Source organism: Pseudophryne corroboree, chromosome 6, assembly GCF_028390025.1.
Source record: "Pseudophryne corroboree isolate aPseCor3 chromosome 6, aPseCor3.hap2, whole genome shotgun sequence".
NCBI lineage: Eukaryota > Metazoa > Chordata > Amphibia > Anura > Myobatrachidae > Pseudophryne > Pseudophryne corroboree.
The window spans coordinates 438,767,032-438,790,800 of NC_086449.1; positions in this window are offsets into that span (position 1 = coordinate 438,767,032).

Genomic DNA, 23,769 nt, shown 5'->3' on the forward strand with positions numbered 1-23,769 from the left:
CACATTAGTACCATGGGGATGTACCAAAGCTCCCAGAACGTGAGGGAGAGCGCGGAGGCTCCTGCAGAACTGATTGACTGAACTTCAGATCATCAGAGGCCAAGGTATCAAACTTGTAGAACTTTGCAAATGTGTTAGACCCAGACCAAGTTGCAGCTCGGCAAAGGTGCACAGCCAAGACACCCCGGGCAGCCACCTTACGAGTAGAGTGGGCCTTAACAGATTTTGGACATGGCAGTCCTGCCGTAGAAAAAGCGTGCTGGATAGTGAACCTAATCCAACGAGAAATAGTCTGCTTAGAAGCAGGACACCCAATTTTCTTGGGATCATATAGGACAAACAGAGAGTCCGATTTCCTGTGACGAGAAGTTCTATTCACATAAATCTTCAGAGCCCTCATGACAGCCAAGGACTTTGAAGTAATTGAGGAGTCAGTAGCCACTGGCACCACAATAGGTTGGTTGATATGAAATGCCGACACAACCTTTGGAAGAAACTGCTGACGAGTCCGTAGCTCAGCTCTATCTTCGTGGAAGAAGATCAAGTAAGGGCTTTTACAGGATAAAGCCCCCAGCTTGGAGACACGTCTAGCAGAATCTAAGGCCAACAAAGTGACCGCCTTCCATTTAAGACATTTGAGCTCCACCTCCTGTAGAGGCTTAAACCAATCCGACTGGAGGAACTGCAACACCACGTTAAGTTCCCATGGCGCCGTAGGCAGTACAAAGGGAGGTTGGATATGCAGAACTCCCTTCAAAAAGGTCTGAACCTCAGGGAGGGCAGCCAATTGCTTCTGAAAGAAAATGGATAAGGCTGAAATCTGGACCTTCACAGATCCCAACCTCAGACCGATATCCACTCCTGCTTGCAGGAAGAGGAGGAAACGTCCCAGTTGAAACTCTACCACAGGAAACTTCTTGGACTCACACCAAGAAACCTATTTCTTCCAAATACGATGGTAATGTTTTGACGTTACCCCTTTCCTAACCTTTATGAGGGTAGGAATAACTTTCTTCGGAATGCCCTTCCAAGCAAGAATCGGGCGCTCAACTTCCATGCCGTCAAACGTAGCCACGGTAAGTCTTGATAGGCGAATGGCCCCTTCTGCAGCAGGTCCTCCCGAAGAGGAAGAGGCCTCGGCTCTGCTTGTAGTAGATTCAGAAGGTCCACATACCAAGCCCTTCTTGGCCAATCTGGGGCAATGAGGATCGCTCGAACCCTTGTTCTCTTTATGAGCTTTAGATTCTTGGGATGAGTGGGAGTGGTGGAAACATGTACACCGACTGGAACACCCACGGAGACACCAGGGCGTCCACTGCCACTGCCTGTGGGTCCCTCGACCTGGAACAATAACGCCGAAGCTTCTTGTTGAGATTAGAGGCCATCATGTCTATTTGGGGCAATCCCCAAAGATCTGCTATTTCCTTGAACACCTCCGGATGGAGTCCCCACTCTCCTTGATGGAGATCGTGTCTGTTGAGGAAGTCTCCTTCCCAGTTGTCTACTCCCGGAATGAAGGTGGCTGACAGTGCCAACACGTGCACTTGAATGGCCTGATTTCTTAGAAGAGGGGCCGCCTGAAGACCATTGTAGACGACTCTTAGTTCCAGGATGTTGATGGGCAGGCCGGCTTCCAGGCTTGACCACCGTCCTTGAGTGACTGCTCCCCAGCCCCGGAGGCTCGCATCCGTTGTTAGCAGGACCCAGCCCTGAATCCCGAACTTGCGGCCTTCTAGGAGGTGAGGCAATTGGAGCCACCAGAGGAGAGAAATCCTTGCCCTTGGTGACAGACGAATTTTCTGATGCATGTGGAGGTGAGATCCCGACCACTTGTCCAGGAGATCCAGTTGGAAGGGCCGAGCATGGAACCTCCCGTACTGGAGAGCCTCGTAGGAGGCCACCATCTTTCCCAATAGGCGAATGCATTGATGAACCGACACCCGGGGTGGCTTCAAGACATCCCGGACCATGGATTGGATCACCAACGCCTTGTCCCGCGGAAGAAACACCCGCTGGACTTCCGTATCCAGGATCATTCCCAGAAATGACAATCTCTGGGTTGGTTCCAAATGTGACTTTGGAAAATTCAGAATCCACCCATGACTCTGGAGCAGTCACGTTGTGAGAACAATGGAGTGCAGCAGCTTCTCCTTGGACGATGCCTTTATCAGGAGATCGTCCAGATAAGGGATGATGTTCACCCCCTGCTTGCGGAGTAGTAATATCATTTCCACCATCACCTTGGTAAACACCCTTGGTGCTGTGGAGAGGCCGAATGGCAGGGCCTGGAACTGAAAAGGAATATATATATATATATATATATATATATATATATATATAATGCACTGTAGCTTGGCACTCAGGATAAATGCTGTATAATAATGGGGTGCCTTCCCAAATATTAATAGTTACCAATGTCTTTACCAGAAAGAACCAGGCGGCACTCCCAAATTCCAAATCAAGCAGGTGTATTAGAAAATCATGGTGTCATAAACAGGCGCCTGTTTATGACACCATGATTTTCTAATACACCTGCTTGATTTGGAATTTGGGAGTGCCGCCTGGTTCTTTCTGGTAAAGACATTGGTAACTATATATATATATATATATATATATATACAGTATATATTTATTTAACAGTTTCATACAGTATATATATATGTGTGTGTGTGTGTGTTGAGAGGGCTTGTGTGTCACCACAATTGCCCGCATTTCTTTGGGATCAGCTCCCTCCAAGAGAGAGCAAAACAAGACCTGCACATTCGAAGTGTGGAACTCCGGGGTTAATGGGCTGCACAGCTCAAGATGGACAAATAGAATTCTGCGTCTTTCAGGAGAGGGGTTTTAAACTCCCAAGCACCCAGTGCACATGGCACTGATGCCTGTTAGAGGTCAGTGAGTAGGATGCAGTTTTGTAGTGCCAGGATCAGTGGACGTTGGCTGTGCCAGGAGAGCTTTCCGGATGGCAGCTGCAGGTTGTTGTTGCTGGATGACCATTAAGTACGGAGTGTGCTAAGATATTTACATTTTATGTTTGGACTTCTTTTTGTATGCGCCTGTGTTTCCAGGCCTAAGCCTGAGAATGATAAGTGTCATATGCCAGTAAAGAGACTGTGGTTAACCGGAAAACCTGCTAAAGAGTCCTTATTTCAAGTACCCATTTTACAATATATATACTGAATATATACAATTTTATATATATATATATATATATATATATATATATAGAGAGAGAGAGAGAGAGAGATACATATAAAGATATCTATTGTATGTATCTCTATATAAAGATGTAAACAAATATATGATTCAGAAGCTATCTACAGTAGGGGTGGGCAATAAACATCCCTCAAGCCGTGCACCACTGATATAAAACAGTGTGGTGAGACACTGAGTTAAATCATACGAGCAATCACGTAGATAGTATGATTGCATCCATGTGTACCCATATTGAGGATAGAATGATAGTTTCTATTCTCAGGAAGTGTGGCGCTGGACTGTGACATGATAGGCCAAGCCATATCTCCACACCATTACATACCTGGTAGAGCATAAGCCACCAGCTTCACAGATAAGAGCTCTTATAGGATGCTGCACACACCTGGTAGATAGTTTCACTTAAAACTAATTTCTCAGTATATTTCACTGACCCTTAAAAAGAGGCTCTTTGTTTATTTAAATTACAATGAATCTAAGGTCACTTTAAAGCATTTCCACATTTTTTAAAAAGTTAAACCATAAATATTAGATCATAATGTTATTAGTTAAATTCCAGTATTAAGAAAGGTGATTCTGGAACCTGTAAAGTATTGGAGAAACATTCACAGATTCAGTACAGTGAAAGTGAAGAAATAAACTTGCAATGATTTAAATTAGCACTATTGATGTTGGCAACAATACTGTATGTGATAGGAATTTAATTATGCAAAGCACAGATAACACTTCTCAGAAAACAAACTGCAGTTTATATAAGAAACTTAGGAAACATAGCATAATGCATTAAAAACGTATGTACATACTGTAGCCCAGCTGTACATTACCAATGTTATATTTTTGTGTTCAGATACTTTATATGAAGTTCTGCACTTGCCCATGTCACCCAGGGATTTATTCTGTTCTTTAACCAAATGAAGCAGCCCATGGCTTTCTTTGGAGAGATCTAGATGTGTCCAGACTGGTCATGTTTGAGTGATATCCAACCATGTGCTGTAGAATTCAATAGGAAAATTCTATAAAATTTTTGTACACATCACGGTCCTTCTAGATTGTGTTTCAGAATCAATGGAATGGAGTTATAGGCAAGGACCATGCAAAAGACTGAAGGCTGCAGATGCACTTCAAGGTCCATTCTTCCACCTGGCAACGCCATGTATCCCATTTAGTTAGAATTAAGTCAAATAAAAGTGGAGAATATGATCTGAGATTTTACATGTAAGAACTTGGCAATACTGTCAATGAGGGAATTTACAATTCAGGAAAAACAGTGTATAAAATACACACTGTAAAAAAACAAGTTGTGCACCAAGGACAGTAGGAGAATATCTTAATTGGTAGGTGTAGGTAAGTGCTTGTCAAAGACCACACTAGAAATTGTTAAAATTAATTTACTAAAAAAAAATAAAAAAGTTTGCCGTAAAATTTCCTTTAAATAACCAAATGTTATTTTTGGTGTTTATTTTAAGATAATAGTCCTGTTTATTTTAACTGTTTAGAACTAACAACCCATTTTGTAAAAACCTGGTGCACTACTGCACTGAACAAAGTCTAATGGTGTCTTTTTGCTCTACTCTCATCAGAAGTGGTGGTTCTCTGATTATGCACTGTGGGCTCCTCTACTTCCCACAAGAAGTTATTTCCTCCAGGTCTCAGAAGATCTTCATAATTTTGAAATAGAGAGAGCTCATCATCCAGAAACCATCCTCAAATTCCATATATAGTGATATTTTGGTGTCTTAATTTCTCTTACGTCCTAGAGGATGCTGGGGACTCTGTAAGGACCATGGGGTATAGACGGGCTCCGCAGGAGACATGGGCACCTAAAAGAACTTTTCCTATGGGTGTGCACTGGCTCCTCCCTCTATGCCCCTCCTCCAGACCTCAGTTAGATTCTGTGCCCAGAGGAGAAGGGTACACTGCAGAGAGCTCTCCTGAGTTTTCTGTGGAAAAATAATTTTGTTAGGTTTTTTATTTTCAGGGAGTCCTGTTGGCAACAGGCTCCCTGCATCGTGGGACTGAGGGGAGAGAAGCAGACCTACTTAACTGATAGGCTCTGCTTCTTAGGCTACTGGACACCATTAGCTCCAGAGGGAGTCGGAACACAGGTCTCATCCTGGGGTTCGTCCCGGAGCCGCGCCGCCGTCCTCCTCACAGATGCCGGAAGATAGAAGCCGGGTGAGTATGAGAAACAAGAAGACATCTCAGGCGGCAGAAGACTTCAGATCTTCATGAGGTAAGGCCATTGCTCCCATACACAACACACAGACAGCACTGATGGGTGCAGGGTGCAGGGGGGGGGGGGCGCCCTGGGCAGCAATAGACCTCGTTTTTGGGCAATAATGTGCTATTAGGCTGCGGAGGCAGCAAATAGATGATCCCCCAACATTTTTGTGAAAATTGAAGCGGGACCGAAGCCCGCCACTGGGGGGGCGGAGCTTGATCCCTCAGCACTAACCAGCGCCTTTTTCTCCACAGAGCTGCATGAGAAACGCTGGCTCCCCGGACTCTCCCCTGCTGAATGCTTCAGAGGTTGGAAAAAAGAAAGGGGGGCCACATTGGCGCGCAGTGAGTGGGAAATTGTATATATATATATAATATAAAAGCGCTATCTGGTTTTTCCAGTGTCATTTGGGCGCTGTGTGTGTGCTGGCAACTCTCTCTCTGTCTCTCCTAAGGGCCTGGTTGGGGTTTTGTCCCCTTATAGGTATATCCCTGTGTGTGTGGGGTGTCGGTACGTGCGTGTCGACGTGTCTGAAGCAGAAGGCTTCTCCAAGGAGGAGGTAGAGCAGATGAGTGGTGTGTCCCCGTCGGTAGTGCCGACTCAGGAATGGATGGACATGTGGCATATGTTGAATGCAAGTGTGACATCTTTACATAAGAGGCTAGATAAGGCTGAATTCGGGGAGGCGTCAGGGGGTCAATCCTCGGATTGGACCGACTCACAGGGCCCGTCGGGGTCTCAAAAGCGTCCCTTGGCAAAAATTGTGGACACAACTACTGACACGGACTCTGATTCCAGTGTCGACTATGATGAAGCTAAATTGCACCCTAAGGTGACAAAGAGCATTCAGTGTATGATTATAGCAATAAGAGATGTGTTGCATATTGCTGATGAACCCTCTGTTCCTGACACGAGGGTACACATGTTTAAGGGAAAGAAACAGATAATAAACTTTACCCCATCTCATGAACTTAATGAGTTTTTTGAAAAAGCTTGGGAGACTCCGGATAAGAGACCGCAGATTCCCAAAAGAATTAATATGGCATACCCCTTCCCTACACAGGACAGGGTACATTGGGAATCCTCTCCCACTGTGGACAAGGCTTTAACGCGCCTGTCAAAGAAAGTGGCGCTACCATCTCTAGACACAGCAGCCCTCAAGGATCCTGCGGATCGCAGGCAAGAGACTTTACTTTAAAGTCTATTTATTCACATACTGGAGCTTTGCTAAGACCGACAATTGCGTCGGCATGGGTATGTAGCGCAATTTCAGCCTGGACAGATAACCTGTCGGCTGACCTTGATACCATGGATAGAGATACTGTTTTGTTAATTCTAGCCCATATCAAAGACGCAGTCTTGTATATGAGAGACGCTCAAAGGGACATTGGATTACTGGCTTCCAGAGCCAATGCCATGGCTATTTCAGCGAGAAGATCCTTATGGACCCGCCAGTGGACGGGTGATGCGGATTCGAAAAAGCATATGGAGGTTCTACCCTATAGGGGAGACGTGTTGTTTGGGGATGGGCTGGCGGACCTGGTTTCCACAGCTACCGCAGGTAAATCTAACTTTTTACCGTTTATTCCCCAACAGCAGAAGAAAACTCCAACATATCAGATGCAGTCCTTTCGGTCACAAAAGTCCAGAGGAGGTCGGGGATCCTCCTTCCTTGCCAGAGGTAAGGGTAGAGGGAAAAGAACACCTGCTTCGGCTGGTGCCCAGGAACAGAAGTCCTCCCCGGCTTCTACAAAACCCACTGCATGACGCTGGGGCTCCCCTGCGGGAGTCCGCACCAGTGGGGGCTCGTCTTCGACTCTTCAGCCAGGTCTGGGTCAGCTCAGACCTGAATCCTTGGGCGTTGGAAATAGTTTCCCAAGGCTACAAACTGGAATTCGAAGAGGTGCCCCCACGCCGATTTTTCAAGTCGGCCTTACCAGCTTCTACCCCAGACAGGGATGTAGTGTTAGCTGCAATTCAAACGCTGTGTCAACAGCAAGTAATTATCAGGGTTTCCTTGAACCAACAGGGAAGAGGGTACTATTCAACCCTCTTTGTGGTCCCGAAACTGGATGGATCGGTCAGACCTATTTTGAATCTAAAATCCCTAAACCTGTACATGAAAAGATTCAAATTCAAGATGGAATCGCTCAGGGCGATAATAGCCAGCATGGAGGAGGGGGAGTTTATGGTGTCACTGGACATAAAGGATGCTTACCTTCATGTCCCCATATATCCTTCCCATCAGGAGTACCTGAGATTTGCTGTACAGGATTGTCATTACCAATTTCAGACGTTGCCGTTTGGGCTTTCCACGGCCCCAAGAATTTTCACCAAGATAATGGCGGAAATGATGGTGGTCCTGCGCAAGCATGGAGTCACAATTATCCCATACTAGGATGATCTCCTGATAAATGCGAGATCAAGAGAGCAATTGCTGAGCAATGTGACACTCTCTCTGAGAGTGCTCCAGCAACACGGTTGGATTCTAAATCTACCGAAGTCACAGTTGATTCCGACAACTCGACTAACGTTCCTAGGTATGATACTGGATACGGAACAAAAGAAGGTTTTTCTCCCGTTGGAAAAAGCCCAGGACATCCAGAACATGGTCAGAGACCTGCTGAAGCCAAAAAGAGTGTCAGTTCATCAGTGCACTCGTGTTCTGGGGAAAATGATGGCAGTCTATGAGGCCACCCCCTTCAGCAGGTTCCATGCAAGGACGTTTCAATGGGACCTTCTGGACAAATGGTCCGGGTCCCATCTACATTTACATCGGAAAATAACACTGTCCCCCGGGACCAGGGTGTCTCTTCTATGGTGGCTGCAAAGTGCTCACCTTCTGGAGGGTCGCAGGTTCGGAATTCAGGACTGGATCCTGGTAACCACGGACGCGAGCCTCCGAGGATGGGGAGCAGTCACCCAAGGAAGAAATTTTCAGGGACTGTGGTCAGACCAGGAGTCCTGTCTACACATCAATGTGTTGGAGCTAAGAGCCATATACAACGGTCTTCGACAAGCGGAGAGTCTTCTTCGCAACCTACCGGTTCTGATTCAATCAGACAATGTCACAGCAGTGGCTCATATGAACCGCCAAGGCGGGACAAGAAGCAGAGCCGTGATGGCGGAAGCAACCAGGATTCTTCGCTGGGCGGAAAATCACGTAAGCGCTCTGTCAGCTGTCTTCATTCCGGGAGTGGACAACTGGGAAGCAGACTTCCTCAGCATACATGATCTCCATCTAGGAGAGTGGGGACTTCATCAAGAAGTCTTTGCAGTGATAACGGGTCTTTGGGGAGTTCCTCAAATAGACATGATGGCGTCACGCCTCAACAAGAAGCTTCGGAGATATTGTGCCAGGTCCCGGGACCCTCAGGCAGTAGCAGTAGACGCCCTGGTAACGCCATGGGTGTTCCAATCGGTCTACGTGTTTCCTCCTCTTCCTCTCATCACAAAGGTGTTGAGGATCATAAGGCGAAAAAGAGTACAGACAATACTCATTGTTCCAGACTGGCCTCGAAGGGCCTGGTACTCAGATCTTCAGGAGATGCTCACAGGAGATCCCTGGCCTCTTCCTCTAAGGGAGGACCTGTTGCAGCAGGGTCCTTGCGTGTTCCAAGACTTACCGCGGTTACGTTTGACGGCATGGCGGTTGAACGCCAGATCCTAGCTGAGAAGGGGATTCCGGAGGAGGTCATCCCTACTCTAATAAAGGCTGGAAAGGAGGTGACGGTAAAACATTATCACCGTATCTGGCGAAAATATGTGTCTTGGTGTGAAACCAAGAACGCCCCTACGGAAGATTTTCATTTGGGTCATTTTCTCCACTTCCTACAGACAGGAGTGGATATGGGCCTGAAATTGGGCTCTGTTAAGGAACAGATTTCGGCCCTCTCGATATTCTTTCAGAAGGAATTGGCTTCTCTTCCAGAAGTCCAGACTTTTGTAAAGGGAGTGCTACACATCCAGCCTCCTTTTGTGCCTCCAGTGGCACCATGGGACCTGAACGTGGTGTTGCAGTTCATAAAATCACACTGGTTTGAACCACTTAACAAGGTTGAGTTGAAATTTCTTACCTGGAAGGTGGTCATGTTGTTGGCCTTAGCATCTGCAAGGCGATTGTCAGAATTGGCGGCCCAGTCTGACAAGAGCCCCTACTTGATTTTTCATGTTGATAGAGCGGAATTGAGGACACGCCCTCAATTTTTGCCTAAGGTGGTTTCTTCATTCCATTTGAACCAACCCATTTTGGTGCCTGTGGCTACGAGTGACTTGGAGGATTCCAGGTCCCTGGATGTAGTCAGGGCCTTGAGGATTTATGTAGCCAGGACGGCTAGAATTAGGAAAACAGAGGCTCTGTTTGTCCTGTATGCTGCCAACAAGATTGGCGCGCCTGCTTCGAAGCAGACTATTGCTCGCTGGATCTGTAACACGATTCAGCAGGCTCATTCTACGGCTGGATTGCCGTTACCGCATTCGGTTAAGGCCCATTCCACTAGGAAGGTGGGCTCTTCTTGGGCGGCTGCTCGGGGCGTCTCGGCATTACAGCTTTGCCGAGCAGCAACTTGGTCGGGGTCAAACACTTTTGCTACATTCTACAAGTTTGATACCCTGGCTGATGAGGACCTAGCATTTGCTCAGTCGGTGCTGCAGAGTCATACGCACTCTCCCACCCGATTGGGAGCTTTGGTATAAACCCCATGGTCCTTACGGAGTCCCCAGCATCCTCTAGGACGTAAGAGAAAATAAGATTTTAAACCTACCGGTAAATCTATTTCTCCTAGTCCGTAGAGGATGCTGGGAGCCCGTCCCAGTGCGGAAACTCTGCAAGACTTGTATATAGTTGTTGTTTACATAAGGGTTATGTTACAGTTGGAATCGGTCTTGGACCTCTACTGTTGTTTGTTCATACTGTTAACTGGTTATGTATGTTTCGGGTTACATGGTATGATTGGTGTGGGCTGGTAGGAATCTTGCCCTTGGATTTATAAAATCCTGCCCTCGTATTGTCCATCTCCTCTGGGCATAGTTCTCTAACTGAGGTCTGGAGGAGGGGCATAGAGGGAGGAGCCAGTGCACACCCATAGGAAAAGTTCTTTTAGGTGCCCATGTCTCCTGCGGAGCCCGTCTATACCCCATGGTCCTTATGGAGTCCCCAGCATCCTCTACGGACTAGGAGAAATAGATTTACCGGTAGGTTTAAAATCTTATTTTTGCTCAGAAGTCCATTCTTTGGAAACTGAGACTCTTCGAGTGGTCATAACATTGGCTTCTTTTACTTGTGGACTAGCCACAGAAGCTTCCACTGCCAAGAAGGATGTGCCCCCAGTTTGCTTACTCATTGTTCATATGAGACAGAAATTCATAATATTTTATAGTTAATTCTGTCCATTTAATTAGAAGGACTTTAGAGACTTGTATCACAGCTTCTGATGCCATAGCCTTTTTGATGGAAGAAGAATATGAATGTAGGGCTCTCTCAGCTGCTCCTTCTCTAGTCCCTCTTGCTGCTTGTACTCATGGATTGTTCTTTGATATATGTTACTGCTTTCATTGTTCAATCTTTACTTTGTCTACACAGACACTGTTTCATGTTGTTTACTTTATGTTGCCTTAACCACTTGCCTGGCATGATGGCATCAAATGCGACAACACCAGGCTGGGCTTTCCCTGACATGGTCACATCTGGTCCGACCTGTCAAAAAGCCCAGTGTGGCTGCAGGAAGAGAAGCTTCCTGCAGTTGCCACTCTCAGAGGGACCTCCAGTCCCTCTGCTTCCTGGTCCCCCTCCCCCCAAGTGCCTATCATGCAGCCGATCAGTCAGCCCGGCAGCATTCCCCGCCCAGTGGCTGCAGACATTAGCAGCCACTGGGGAACATTAGCAACCACTGGGGGAATGTAAAAAAAATCAACCTTTATATTCCCTGAGCCCGGAGGCCAGAGAGGATCACAGGAAAGTGATGGTCGCGATGGTTCCAACATCGATGATCAAAATTTTTAATAAAACTTTTTTTAAGAAAATTATATTGAATATATATGTTCTTAACCTAATTCAATCACAAAAAAGTAAAATTTCTGAGCATTTTATAAAAAATATTAGTTAAGTGGTAATTGGGTTTTACTCTGTTTCTAAGTTTTAACTCTTGAATATTTTTTTTTATTTGCCTTTCCTGTGTAAAGCACTGCAGATGTTAATATTGTTTATCAAAACATTCTTGCCAATTTTTTTAATGGCGTGGTTCTATCTAGATCTCCTCTTGAAATTATGTTTTCCATGAAGTATGTGCTACCTTACATTGCGTATTTTATGTGTGTTGTTCTTACCTTGTCCACCTTCCTGCCCCCCCCCCCCCCACACACACACACACACTATGCTCTCTGTCTTTGCTAGGTTTCTCTCTACGATTACACTTTCATACTGAAATGGTTGACTCTTGCATTTGTCAATACTATTCCCCTTTAATTTGCATAGCATATTCCGAACATTTATTTTCGTGGAGTGTCCATGGTTTATCTCTCTGGCCAAGAGATGTCAACTGCTTACATGTCGTAAAGTGATGGCTGATGTTTCTTTCCCACAAGGGACACACTTGCCAGATTCTGAATATCTGAAGGTGTCCTGGTTCTACATAAGATTATGTTATTGCTTCCTATAGCTCTAATTTTTGCAGAGCTGCTACAGTATTCTGGAGCAGAGGGGATTCCTGTTTGAAAGTTGACATCGAATTCTGATCATTATTGCCTACTATCTATAAACCCCCTCTGGGAAAGTCCATGAGAGAGCAACCCACTCCAATTGGTGGAAGCGTGGTGCCACATTCTTATCACTGTTGACCTGCCCCCACTGTTTAAAGCCACAATTTGCACAATTTTGCAGCAGAGGGCTGGGCTACACATCATCAGAGCCCAAACCCTGCATCTCAAAGCCACCACATTATAAAGCAGGGGGCCGGGCTAGGTGACTGCAGTAACAATGTAGGAGGACACCTGTAGGAGGAAATTGAGACATGCATGAAAGCCCTGAGTTCAGCAAAGTTACAAGAAATAAATATTAAATGTTTGATTAGAATGTACATATCCCAGACTCAATGGAAACATATGGTATAGAGTGTAACTCGGTACTATCCTATGTGTAAACATGCTGAAGCTACATTTGGACTTAGCACTTTCGGCAAACTCGGACCCTATTACACATGCCCCAATATGTGCTTCTGCCTACAAATTATTAAATTCTGATAAAAAAAACTAAGTTCCCTGTGTGTATCAAGAGATTAAAGAGCTCTTCCGTTTGCTTATCTTGGTTACTGGCAACTCCTTATGCCAAACAGTCTATTCAACTTTCTATTTTATTTATTAGAATAATAACTATTATTTATAATAAAAATGTTGCCCAAAATGTCTATTTTATAGCTTCCTTTTCTGTTTGCCCCACTGTTTACATTGTATGTGTCCTAAGTCTTCCATTCTTACTGATTTTTTCTGAATAATGTTTACTACAAAGGGGTTTATTAATCTCTGTGTGCCCTGCTCTAAGGCCTACTGTATGTCTCACTGACACTGTTTTTGATTGTCCAAAAATGCCCTTAAGGGTGTTCTATGCTGTTGCCACAGAATATAGCCGTCTCCTCTTCTTGCTGTTTTATTCCTTGATGTTTTGTTTGCAATATATTGTGGTACAACAATAAAAACAGTTTATGAAAAAAACAAATCTATGCACTGAGAGTGTCAGGGGAAGGATGGAAAAACATACTTTTTTATGAGTTTACATGATTTCGTTTTAGTATTGATAGAATAGGGAAAAGATTTGGCCCTTTTACTTTCACCTTCAAACCGAAGTTTAAAGTTTTGTACAGTTAACAAGTAAACCTTACTTTAGTACTGCATTATTAACTATGCCTTACGTAAGATCTAATGCCGATTTTCTGCTGCGGGCTACGGCATATTGTCATCCCTTTATCAAGTAACAGGAATGCTGTTAGAAGAGCTTTCATGCAGCATATCTGAGAACAAGAAGAACGTGATATATGTGCATGAGATGTGTGAAAGGGGTTTCTCACAGTGTTGGATAATTTAGTATAAAAACATGAAATTATGGAAATAAATGAAGTGTTGAAGGTTTTTCTTTCCAGTGAGAATGCGGAATGGATTTATTATGATCCTTAACACCATACAATAGTGTGTGCTTTTTGATTTATATTTTTCAACCGATGAAGTTAGAAAACAAACATTTTTTTTCTTTTAAATAGGATGCATTGGGAGAATCAAGCTTTTATGCATTCTAGAAGTAATACAAACCTTCAGATTAAGTTAAAGACTTCGTAGCTAACTGTAATCTACAAACAGTAGTAAATAGAAAGATGAAATGAGCGCTCAACTGTTAGTCACTATATATCACCTTGTACAGGAAAACAGTTTCTCTATTGTTACTTCTAAACTCGTCCACAATTCTTATATGTGAACAAACATAAAACCAAAATACATATTGTATAATAAATTCTGTAGCTATCAAGTCAATGAAGAATTCCAAGCTTATTACTGTCTATGCGTAATGGGTCTATGCCTTTTATTGATAGAGGGTCACCCTGTGATATTCCAATACGCACTTGTGCTCACATGTGTGCTTACTTCTTATTAAAATAAAATACACTCATAAAGGTTTCTTTTAGGTGATCTTGATGACCAAACAGACACCTCTTTACACCAGCACTGTATTGAATTTGTTCACCTGTATGCTTACATATGAATTAATTTGGATCCCCACGTAGTAGTTTCTTTTACTCCCCTGGTATTTCACAATGGCGATTACAGAACCCTTAATTCCATGCAAAAGGATTTATTCCAGGTCTCCAAACAATAACAATCACATAAACGATTTCTACAAATAAAACTGGCACCACTGGTTCAAAAACCACATCACAACAACACACCTGAATTATACATCTATGTATATTTGCCAAGTGAAGTCTCACCAGTGAGTTTTTAGATGGGTCCCTAGTCAGGGAGGCAGTCCATAAAGAATTCACAGCAGCACTATACCAACGCATTTTAACCTCACAAGGTCTATTTCAAGGTAATGCTGCCAGCTCCCAGAAGATGTAGTATATATACTTGGTTGAGTCCCACCTCTCATTAGGTGGAAAAAATAATTAGCTCACAAATGTATTTATAAAAAGTGGTGAGGGCATCCTAGCCTTCAAACATCATGCAATCCTTTATATCCTGTTATAACATATAATAGATACTTAAATAGATTTAAAAAAATCTACATTTTATTAATTATAAATTCACTTCCGGTCCGGGATGTGGGATTGGATAACCATGCCAACCACTGCTATGGCCTATCCCCTTGTTGGGAGCTAAATAGGTTAGCACTCGGCCTCTAGTGTTTGAGGTAAACTTCCAGTGTTTACGTTCCACCACATCACACCCGAAAGTAGAACTTATTTGAATGCGATCCACAGGCCAGAAACACATAGAGGAAACTATAATTCCCGTTGAGCCTGTAGTGACTTCTTATTTGTAGTTTTGTCCTCTGCGTTCCATTTTGCCTAGACAGAACTTCCTTATTTGCGTTCCCTCTTACCCATCTGTATTTCATACAGTTAAAGTTAAAACATTATGGTGTAATAAGCTCAATCTAATTATAAATGTTAAAAAAGCAATGCGTTTCCTCCAAAAGATGGTGCTGAAACCTTATTAATGCCTTTATAGAATAATATATAATAGTGGCAGACAGCAAAAATATACCGTTCTTTATGTACTGTTTTACTTCATGTTTAAGTTACTGGTTCTATTGTTACCATATCATCCAATCCCTAAAAATATAGGTTTTAGTTTTAAATAACATACAGTACATGCTAAAAGATCCCTTCTAAATTGTAGTGATTTATTCTTATTAATACCCAATTGTAGTCCACGTGGATCGTAAAGTATGAAAAAGTTCAAAAAGTTTTTTTTAAAAAGTGAGAAACTCATGTCGACCTTGTTCTTGTCAACCTTTTGTCCATGTCGACCTATTTTAGGTGTTGGCCTAAGGTGTGTCGACCTTTTTGGTGTCGACCTGGAGTCCGGATACTGGCACGCCTATACTCTCTGTGTAATTGCGGCCATATCTCCATCTGAAATGCCACACAGCATAGCATTTTCTATGCAAATACAGTCGCAGTCACATTTTGAATGTAGGCATGCTGCATATCATTTTAATCAGCAGAAGCTGCTTGTGTGTTCTATTACATTACTTTGCATCTAAGATGCATTTTCGCATTAAAAAATGCAAACAAAAAAGACACTCGGTGCTACAGAGTCACTCACAGCACTCATGCGTTATGTGTAACGCGACTTGTAGCGCATGGAGCAAAGATGTAAGAGGACACATCTGTAGAGTGGGTTCACAGAACATTCTGGTTCAAATACCAATTAGAACCAGATTACAGAAAGTAGCCCTATAAGCAAAAAAAGACAGTTTATGAAGGAAATTCTCCCTGTGTGAAATTGTAATTCTGCTAAAACAAAGAGCCATGTTGCATGTATCTGTGCTTAGTACCATATTTCTGCGCTAGATTGACCATCAATTCTGAGTACGTTCAATGATGGATGCCACTCCAATGATTGAAAATCTTTCACATATAAGTTGAGTATTAATTCTTGTTTGCTTTTCATTCTTTTGAGTTACATGCTGTTTCCTTAACATCATTTATATGCACCAATAAACTGTATTTATATATATTAATAACATACTGAGTCTCAGAGTATATTTACTGATTGACATAGAATCAAAGTGGCCAAGCATTATACGTACTGTACTTACTGAATGTCAGGGAGTCTCCCTGAAATAATGGTGATCTCCCCAATTTCCTGAGATCAGGTCTTCATTCTCCATCCACCTTGGAGGAAATACTGGAAAGAAGATTAAGAAGGACCTACAGTATGTGACAAGAAAATGGAAGCAGTTCTCCAGCACAGTGATGACTACATGAATGGCCCAAGGATGTGTGGTGAGTTACATGTTATTTATGTCCAAGAAAGTGTTCTTATTAGCTGGAGATGTGTGTTGCATTATGTGGGATCTGTGGCTAAGAATGTGTGCTGCATAACAGGGAATGCATTACAAGTTGCATAGAGTTAGAGGGGGTCGTTTAAAATGTTAGAAAAGAGTAAGTGCAGTACATTTTTAATCCACAGCTTTAAATCACATGTGTGTGTTTCAGAGATGCTTCCCCATATATGAGGTACATGTGTTGGAGAGCTGCTTCCCCATAGATAAGGTACATGTGTTGCAGAGCTGCTTCCCCATACATAAGGTACATGTGTTGCAGAGCTGCTTCCCCATACATAAGGTACATGTGTTGCAGAACTGCTTCCCCATATATGAGGTACATGTGTTGCAGAGCTGCTTCCCCATACATAAGGTACATGTGTTGCAGAACTGCTTCCCCATATATGAGGTTCATGTGTTGGAGAGCTGCTTCCCCATACATAAGGTACATGTGTTGCAGAGCTGCTTCCCCATACATAAGGTACATGTGTTGCAGAACTGCTTCCCCATATATGAGGTACATGTGTTGCAGAGCTGCTTCCCCATATATGAGGTACATCTGTTGCAGAGCTGCTTCCCCATACATAAGGTACATGTGTTGCAGAGCTGCTTCCCCATACATAAGGTACATGTGTTGCAGAACTGCTTCCCCATATATGAGGTACATGTGTTGCAGAGCTGCTTCCCCATATATGAGGTACATGTGTTGCAGAGCTGCTTCCCCATATATGAGGTACATGTGTTGCAGAGCTGCTTCCCCATACATAAGGTACATGTGTTGCAGAGCTGCTTCCCCATACATAAGGTACATGTGTTGCAGAGCTGCTTCCCCATATATGAGGTACATGTGTTGCAGAGCTGCTTCCCCATACATAAGGTACATGTGTTGCAGAGCTGCTTCCCCATACATAAGGTACATGTGTTGCAGAACTGCTTCCCCATATATGAGGTACATGTGTTGCAGAGCTGCTTCCCCATATATGAGGTACATGTGTTGCAGAGCTGCTTCCCCATACATAAGGTACATGTGTTGCAGAGCTGCTTCCCCATACATAAGGTACATGTGTTGCAGAGCTGCTTCCCCATATATGAGGTACATGTGTTGGAGAGATGCTTCCCCATACATAAGGTACATGTGTTACAGATTTTCTTCACCATACTAGTTACAATGACATACATTAAAAATAATCTTAGTTGGTTTTCTCTGGGCTACCTAACATTTTGACCCATGTTTATTACTATATAATTTAATTATAATTATAATTTTGCATGTGATTGTGATGAAATAAATTTGCTTGAAATCACAATAATGAAAAATATTGCATGCATTTATCAATATGTAGTTACCAGCAAAGTGCACGTGAATAAATTGTGTCCCAGCAAAGGGCTAGATGCAATGAGATAGCTACTGCTATTACTTTGCTTCTGGGTTCTGACCCGACACACGTACTACATATACACGGCCGTTGGCATGTACAGGGGGGAGTGGCAGACAAATACATTTCTATGGAATAGATCATGGGCTACATATTGGCTAAAGCAATCTTTAGATTGCATTCCAGAGCTTGGTAAATCCAGCAGATTAACAGCCTCTATATGTGAAGTCTGAATGCTTGAGGGATGGATACTCGTTACATTAAAGCAATCATCACTTTGTATATTTAGTTTCAGCAGTGTACAGTAGCTCATATGTGCTAACTGAAATATGTTTCAAACAAAGGTATACTTATTGTGTGTGTTATTTCAGGTGATTCAGGATAAGGGTGGCTTAGTACACTTCTGTTGAATTCTCACATCTGTTTAGTACGGATCACATTATTGTTTTAAACACCTTTTGAATAGGGGCTGGGGTGAATATTGTATGATGAGGTTATTGTGATGAGACGTTCCAATGATTAATCTGTGCTGGGAGGATCAATTGATTGATGGTTATTTGAGTGGAATAAGTGCTGTGTGTGTCTAGGAGGGAGTTAATAGGTGCTAAGGCGGGAAGATGAGTGTCAGTTGTGTATGTAGTAATGGGTGCTAGGTGTGCATGTAGTAATGGGTACTGTGTGTGATTGCAGTAATGGGCGTTCGGTGTGAATGTAGTAATGTGGGTGTGTATATACAGTAGTAATGGGTGCAAATTGTGCATATAGTAAAGGTTGCTGGGTGTTAATGTAGTAATGGGTGCAGGGTGTGAATGCAGTAATGGTCTCTGGGTGTGTATGTAGCAATGGACACTGGGTGTGTATGTAGTAATGGCTTCAGAGTGTATGTAGTAAAGGGTGCAGGGTGTGAATGTAGTAATGATCTCTGGGTGTGTATGTAGCAATGGACACTGGGTGTGTATGTAATAATGGCGTCAGAGTGTATGTAGTAAAGGGTGCTGGGTGCGAATGTAGTAATGGGTACTGGATGTGAATGTAGTTATGAGCTCTGGGTGTGTATACAGTAATGGGCACTGGGTGTGTATGCAGTAATGGGTGCAGGGTTTGAATGTCGTAATGGATGCTGGGTGTGAATTGGCGCAGGGTGTGTATGTAGTAATGGATGCGGGGTGTGTATGCAGTAATGAGTGCAAGGTGTGTATGCAGTAATGGGTGCTGGGTGTGTATGGAGTAATGGGTGCTGAGTGTGTATGTAGTAATGGCGCTGGGTGTGAATTTCTTACTCAATTTTGGGGGTAAATTAATGTTTTTTTCCTGTCTGGGGCCAATATGTTTGTCTTTTACTATCTGGCCCATTGTGTTTGTTTGTTTTTCCTGTCAGGGGTCATTGTGTGTATTTATTTTCCTGTTGGGGGCCATTTTTATTTTATTTTCCTGTGAGAAACGATGGGGTTCATTCAGACCTGATCGCACGCTACCTTTTTTTGCAGTGGTAGGATCTGGTCTGAACTGCGTATGTGTATGCTCCGCAATGCGCAGGCACGTTGTCCACTGGCGACAAAGAAAGCGATCACATGAAGATTGACAGGAGAAGCCCTTTGTGGGTATCAACTGACCGTTTCTATGGAGTGTCCGGAAAAACGCAGGCGTGCCCAGCCATCTGGAGGGAGGATTCCTGACGTCAGCTCCTGGCTGGATCATAGCACATAGCAATGGCTGAGTAAGTCCTGAGCTGTGCAGAGACTGCACAACCTTTTGTTTGTGCAGCTCTCTGCATAAGCGTTCGCACCCCTGCACATCAACTACCCTCTCCCCCTGTAGGCGGCAACTAGCCGATCGCAGCACTGCAAAAAAATGCCTGCGTGCAGGCAGGACTGAATCACCCCCAATGTGTGTGTGTGTGTGTGTTTTTTCTTGTTGGAGCCATTGTCGTCGTGTTTTTTTCTGTTGAGGAGTATTCTGTGTTTATTTTCCTGTGAGGAAAAAAAGTGTGTGTGTTTATTTTTTTTATTTTTTTTGGGGGGGGGGGGGAGCTAATGTGTTAATTTTTTGTATGCAATATTTTGTATGTGTGCATTCATCCCAAGGGTGTTCTTACATAGTCACAGTACAGATTCAGACATATGTCCTAATAAGTGAATGGGCGTACCTCGGTGGTTACAGGGTTTTGGCTAATCAGATGCAGATGTAACATAGTATAGGAGTGTTAGTGGAGTTACACGGGCATGTTGCTGACAGTGATCACACTCACATTGGAGGCCATACTCAAACTTATGATCTGCACCTAACATAGGGCTAGTGCAAGTTTCAGTTAACTGTTTTTATTGAAGAAGTGCTGCAATACAGGAATGACGCAGTAACATATACGTCAACAATGGGCTGGTGCATGTTTCAATGGTGTGACTGATGGCGGGGGTCTAAAGATGTACAAAGCATGATTGCAGTGTTTGTAGACAATGAAAGTGGGCATCTCAGTCCTTGCACATTTGGACGTACGGATGCACACCAAGGGAGGGCTTTGTAGCAAAATTAGCATAAAGTTATGTAACTTCAACAAAAGGCACAAGGAAGGCAGCAATTACGTCCAACTCAGAATCAGTCCCTTGGAGGAGGGAGTATCCCGCCCCCTCAACAAGCCCTGCCCCATAAAAAGACCCAGACTCTATTAGGACTGCTTCCAAAAAATTCCCAGGTTGGTTTTCCATCCCAATTCACCTTTACTTTGAATGCAAGGTTCCAAAAAAAGAATGAGGATAATGATCAGACAATATAACAAGATAGCAGGCTTGGATCGCAGGGCAGGATAACAAAATAAAATGCTTGGATTGCAGGGCAGGATAACAAGATAGCATGCTTGGGGCCTTATTCAGCTTGCATACTGAAGTATTTATCCCCAGTGCGCGTGCGCAGGACGCATTCTGCATGTGCGTACACAGTGAGATGCGATCGCAACTCGCCAATGCCTCTGCCTGATTGACAGGCAGAGGCGTTCGCGGGGTGGCAATGCGGCATTGTGGGGGCATCAACTCGGTATTCTGGGGGCCTGCTGTCAGAAATGAGGGTGGGCCGCTGCGACTAAAAACATGGCAGCGGGCCGACTGCCTTCATAGGCAGGCTGAGGAGGCAAGGGGCTGCCGTAAATCAGTGATGCGATCGCAGTTGTATTGCAATTGCATCGCTGGCCGCTGTTAGCATGCTGGATACCTGTTGCCCTGTGCTGGGTGACCCCCAGCATGCAAGAGTTACTGTAGTAGTTGCAGTTTTGCTGTTTTAGCAGAACTACAACTGAAGCTGAATAAGGCCCTTGACTCGCAGAGCATGATAACAAGATAGCAGGCTTTGCTCGCATGACAGGAAAACAAGATAGCTTGGCTCACAGTGCAGTATATACAGTGGCAATAAGGCAAAATCCCGTAATAAAAAAGCACTTGAGGTGCTAATGAAAATTGCCTCAGATACCCACTGCAGGAACAGGAAAAGTAGGGTGCAAAATGGCATGTGGGACAATGTGAAGTTGGACTACAGACTAGCAACAGGCAGGAAGCAGAGTAGTATATAAATTGAAGAGGAAAAGAAAACTCTCTTTTTTGGGGCACTCATTAAACAAATGTTTCTAAAACTTAACTTTTATAAATGGACTCACTTTCAGACAAACACACATTTAACAAATAGAAAATAGCAAAATAGGGGTTTTAAGAGGCTAATGCAACCCTATATTATATTCCAATAATTGTATTGCAGAATTGTGATTCAAACAATTACAGACAAAAGTTTGTTCCATAGTGCCATATTTTCCACATGCCTCAGATGGATAATTTTATACCATTAAATGTTTGCACTGAATTCATAAATAATGCAATTACTACTCTCTAGGATAGTTTTTTAAATTATTGGTTATGCATAATCAAGAAAAAAGACAATGTATCAATTAATAGTCTCAAAGCAATGGGGGTGATTCAGACCTGATCATAGATGTGCTAAATTTAGCACATCTACGATCAGCTTCTCTGACATGCGAACACGCACAGCACCGATCAGGTCTGAATTTGCTCCAATATGTCAGAACCATACCAGTGGCGTCATGAGGGGGGTGCGGTGGGTGCGGGCCGCACCCGGGTGTCACCCTTCAATGGGGTGACACCAAATTGAGCCGTGCACCCGCATCCCATTAAATTAACGAGACAGAGCGGCGGAACTAGCAGCGGTGCATTGCACCGAAGCCTGCCGCTGTCAAGGGGCCCACAGCCGCCGGCATTACATTGAGTCACACTTACTCACTGTATTGCCGCCGTCAGCGCTGCGCCCGCCGCCAGTCAGTGTCCCAGCCAGGGAGAGAGGGGAGGAGGGGCCACTCTCCCCTCTCCGCAGCAGCTGCCTCTCTCCTTGCTGGTGCGCGCTGAATGCTGCCTAGGAGGAGGGACAGGAGCTCTCGAGAGTCAGACCGGAGCAGAAGAGCAGCCTGGGAAGAACCTTATATAATTTACAGTGGGAGCCAGCCATTCCAGTCGCCATGAAAAGTATGATAAGGGGTAAAGGGGCGCCATGATGTGTGTGTGTAGATCTATATATATATATGTGTATGCATTGTGTATGTACATGTGTGTATGTATAGAGAGATATATATGTGTGTCGTGAGCAGCTGGTTCGGCACTCTGGTATTAGTAGTCCGTGTGCTCTTGCCTCAAATAAGGCAACTTTCTTGTGTAACCAAACATTTTCTATTACTCCTATCCAATCTGCCGCGGACCAGCAGCCAGTCATTGGCTGCCGGTCGGCGGCAGATTGGAAATAGTAGCGCCGGGTCATAGGAGCCAGTGCGCACCACCAAAGGCCGCCGACCACAGCCTCCTCCGTTGCACCGCTGCTGCCCTCTGCCTCCTCCGCTGCGCAGCCGCCACCCTCAGCCACCCTCAGTCCTTCTCTGCCCATAACCTCCTCCGCCCCGTGCCGACCACAGCCTCCTCATGCACCGCAGACCACATCATCCTCCGCTCCGGCTGCTAAATAGGTAATCTTACCCTGCTGCCCTTCTCTCTCCCTAATCCCTACTGTATGCCCTTGCTGTCCCTCTCTCTGTCACTCTCCCTGTCCCTATGTCTTTGCTGTCACTCTCCCTGTCCCTATGTCCCTGCTGTCACTTTCCCTGTCCCTCTGTCACTCTCCCTGTCCCTGCTGTCACTCCCCCTGAATTTTGTCTCATTCCGTGTGGCATAATGGGAATTTTCGGCTCATATTGTGTGGTTTAATGTGAATTCCGGCTCATTCTGTGTGCTAAAATGTGAATTTTGGCTCATACTGTATTCTATAATGTGAATTTCGGCTCATACCGTGTGCTATAATGTGAATTTTGGCTCATACTGTGTGCTATAATGTTAATTTCGGCTACCGTGTGCTATAGTGGGAGTTTCGGCTCATTCCGTGTGCTGTGAATTTCGGCTCATACCGTGTGCTATAATGTGAATTTCGGCTCCTTCTGTGTGCTATAATGTGAATTTCGGCTCATACCATGTGCTATAATGTTAATTTCGTCTCATTCCGTGTGCTATAATGTGAATTTTGGCTCATACTTTGTGGTATAATGTGAAAGGGGCACCAGTATAAGGGGTCCTACTATTGTGGTGCATAATGTGTATAAGGGGTATGTAGTGTGGTAAACTACACTAGAGGACATGCCCCCTTTTGAGTGGCTATGCCCCCTTTCCCGAAGAGATATATATGTATATATGTATATCTAATATATCTATATATATCTATATATATCTATATATATCTATATATATATATATATATATATATATACACACACACACACACACACACACACACATGAAACTTGTGTGGCCGACACTCCTTGTTTAAATTCTTTTTAAGAAGGGCACTAGCATTCATACTGTTTTAAAGTGCTTGGAGTGCCAGATTATATATAG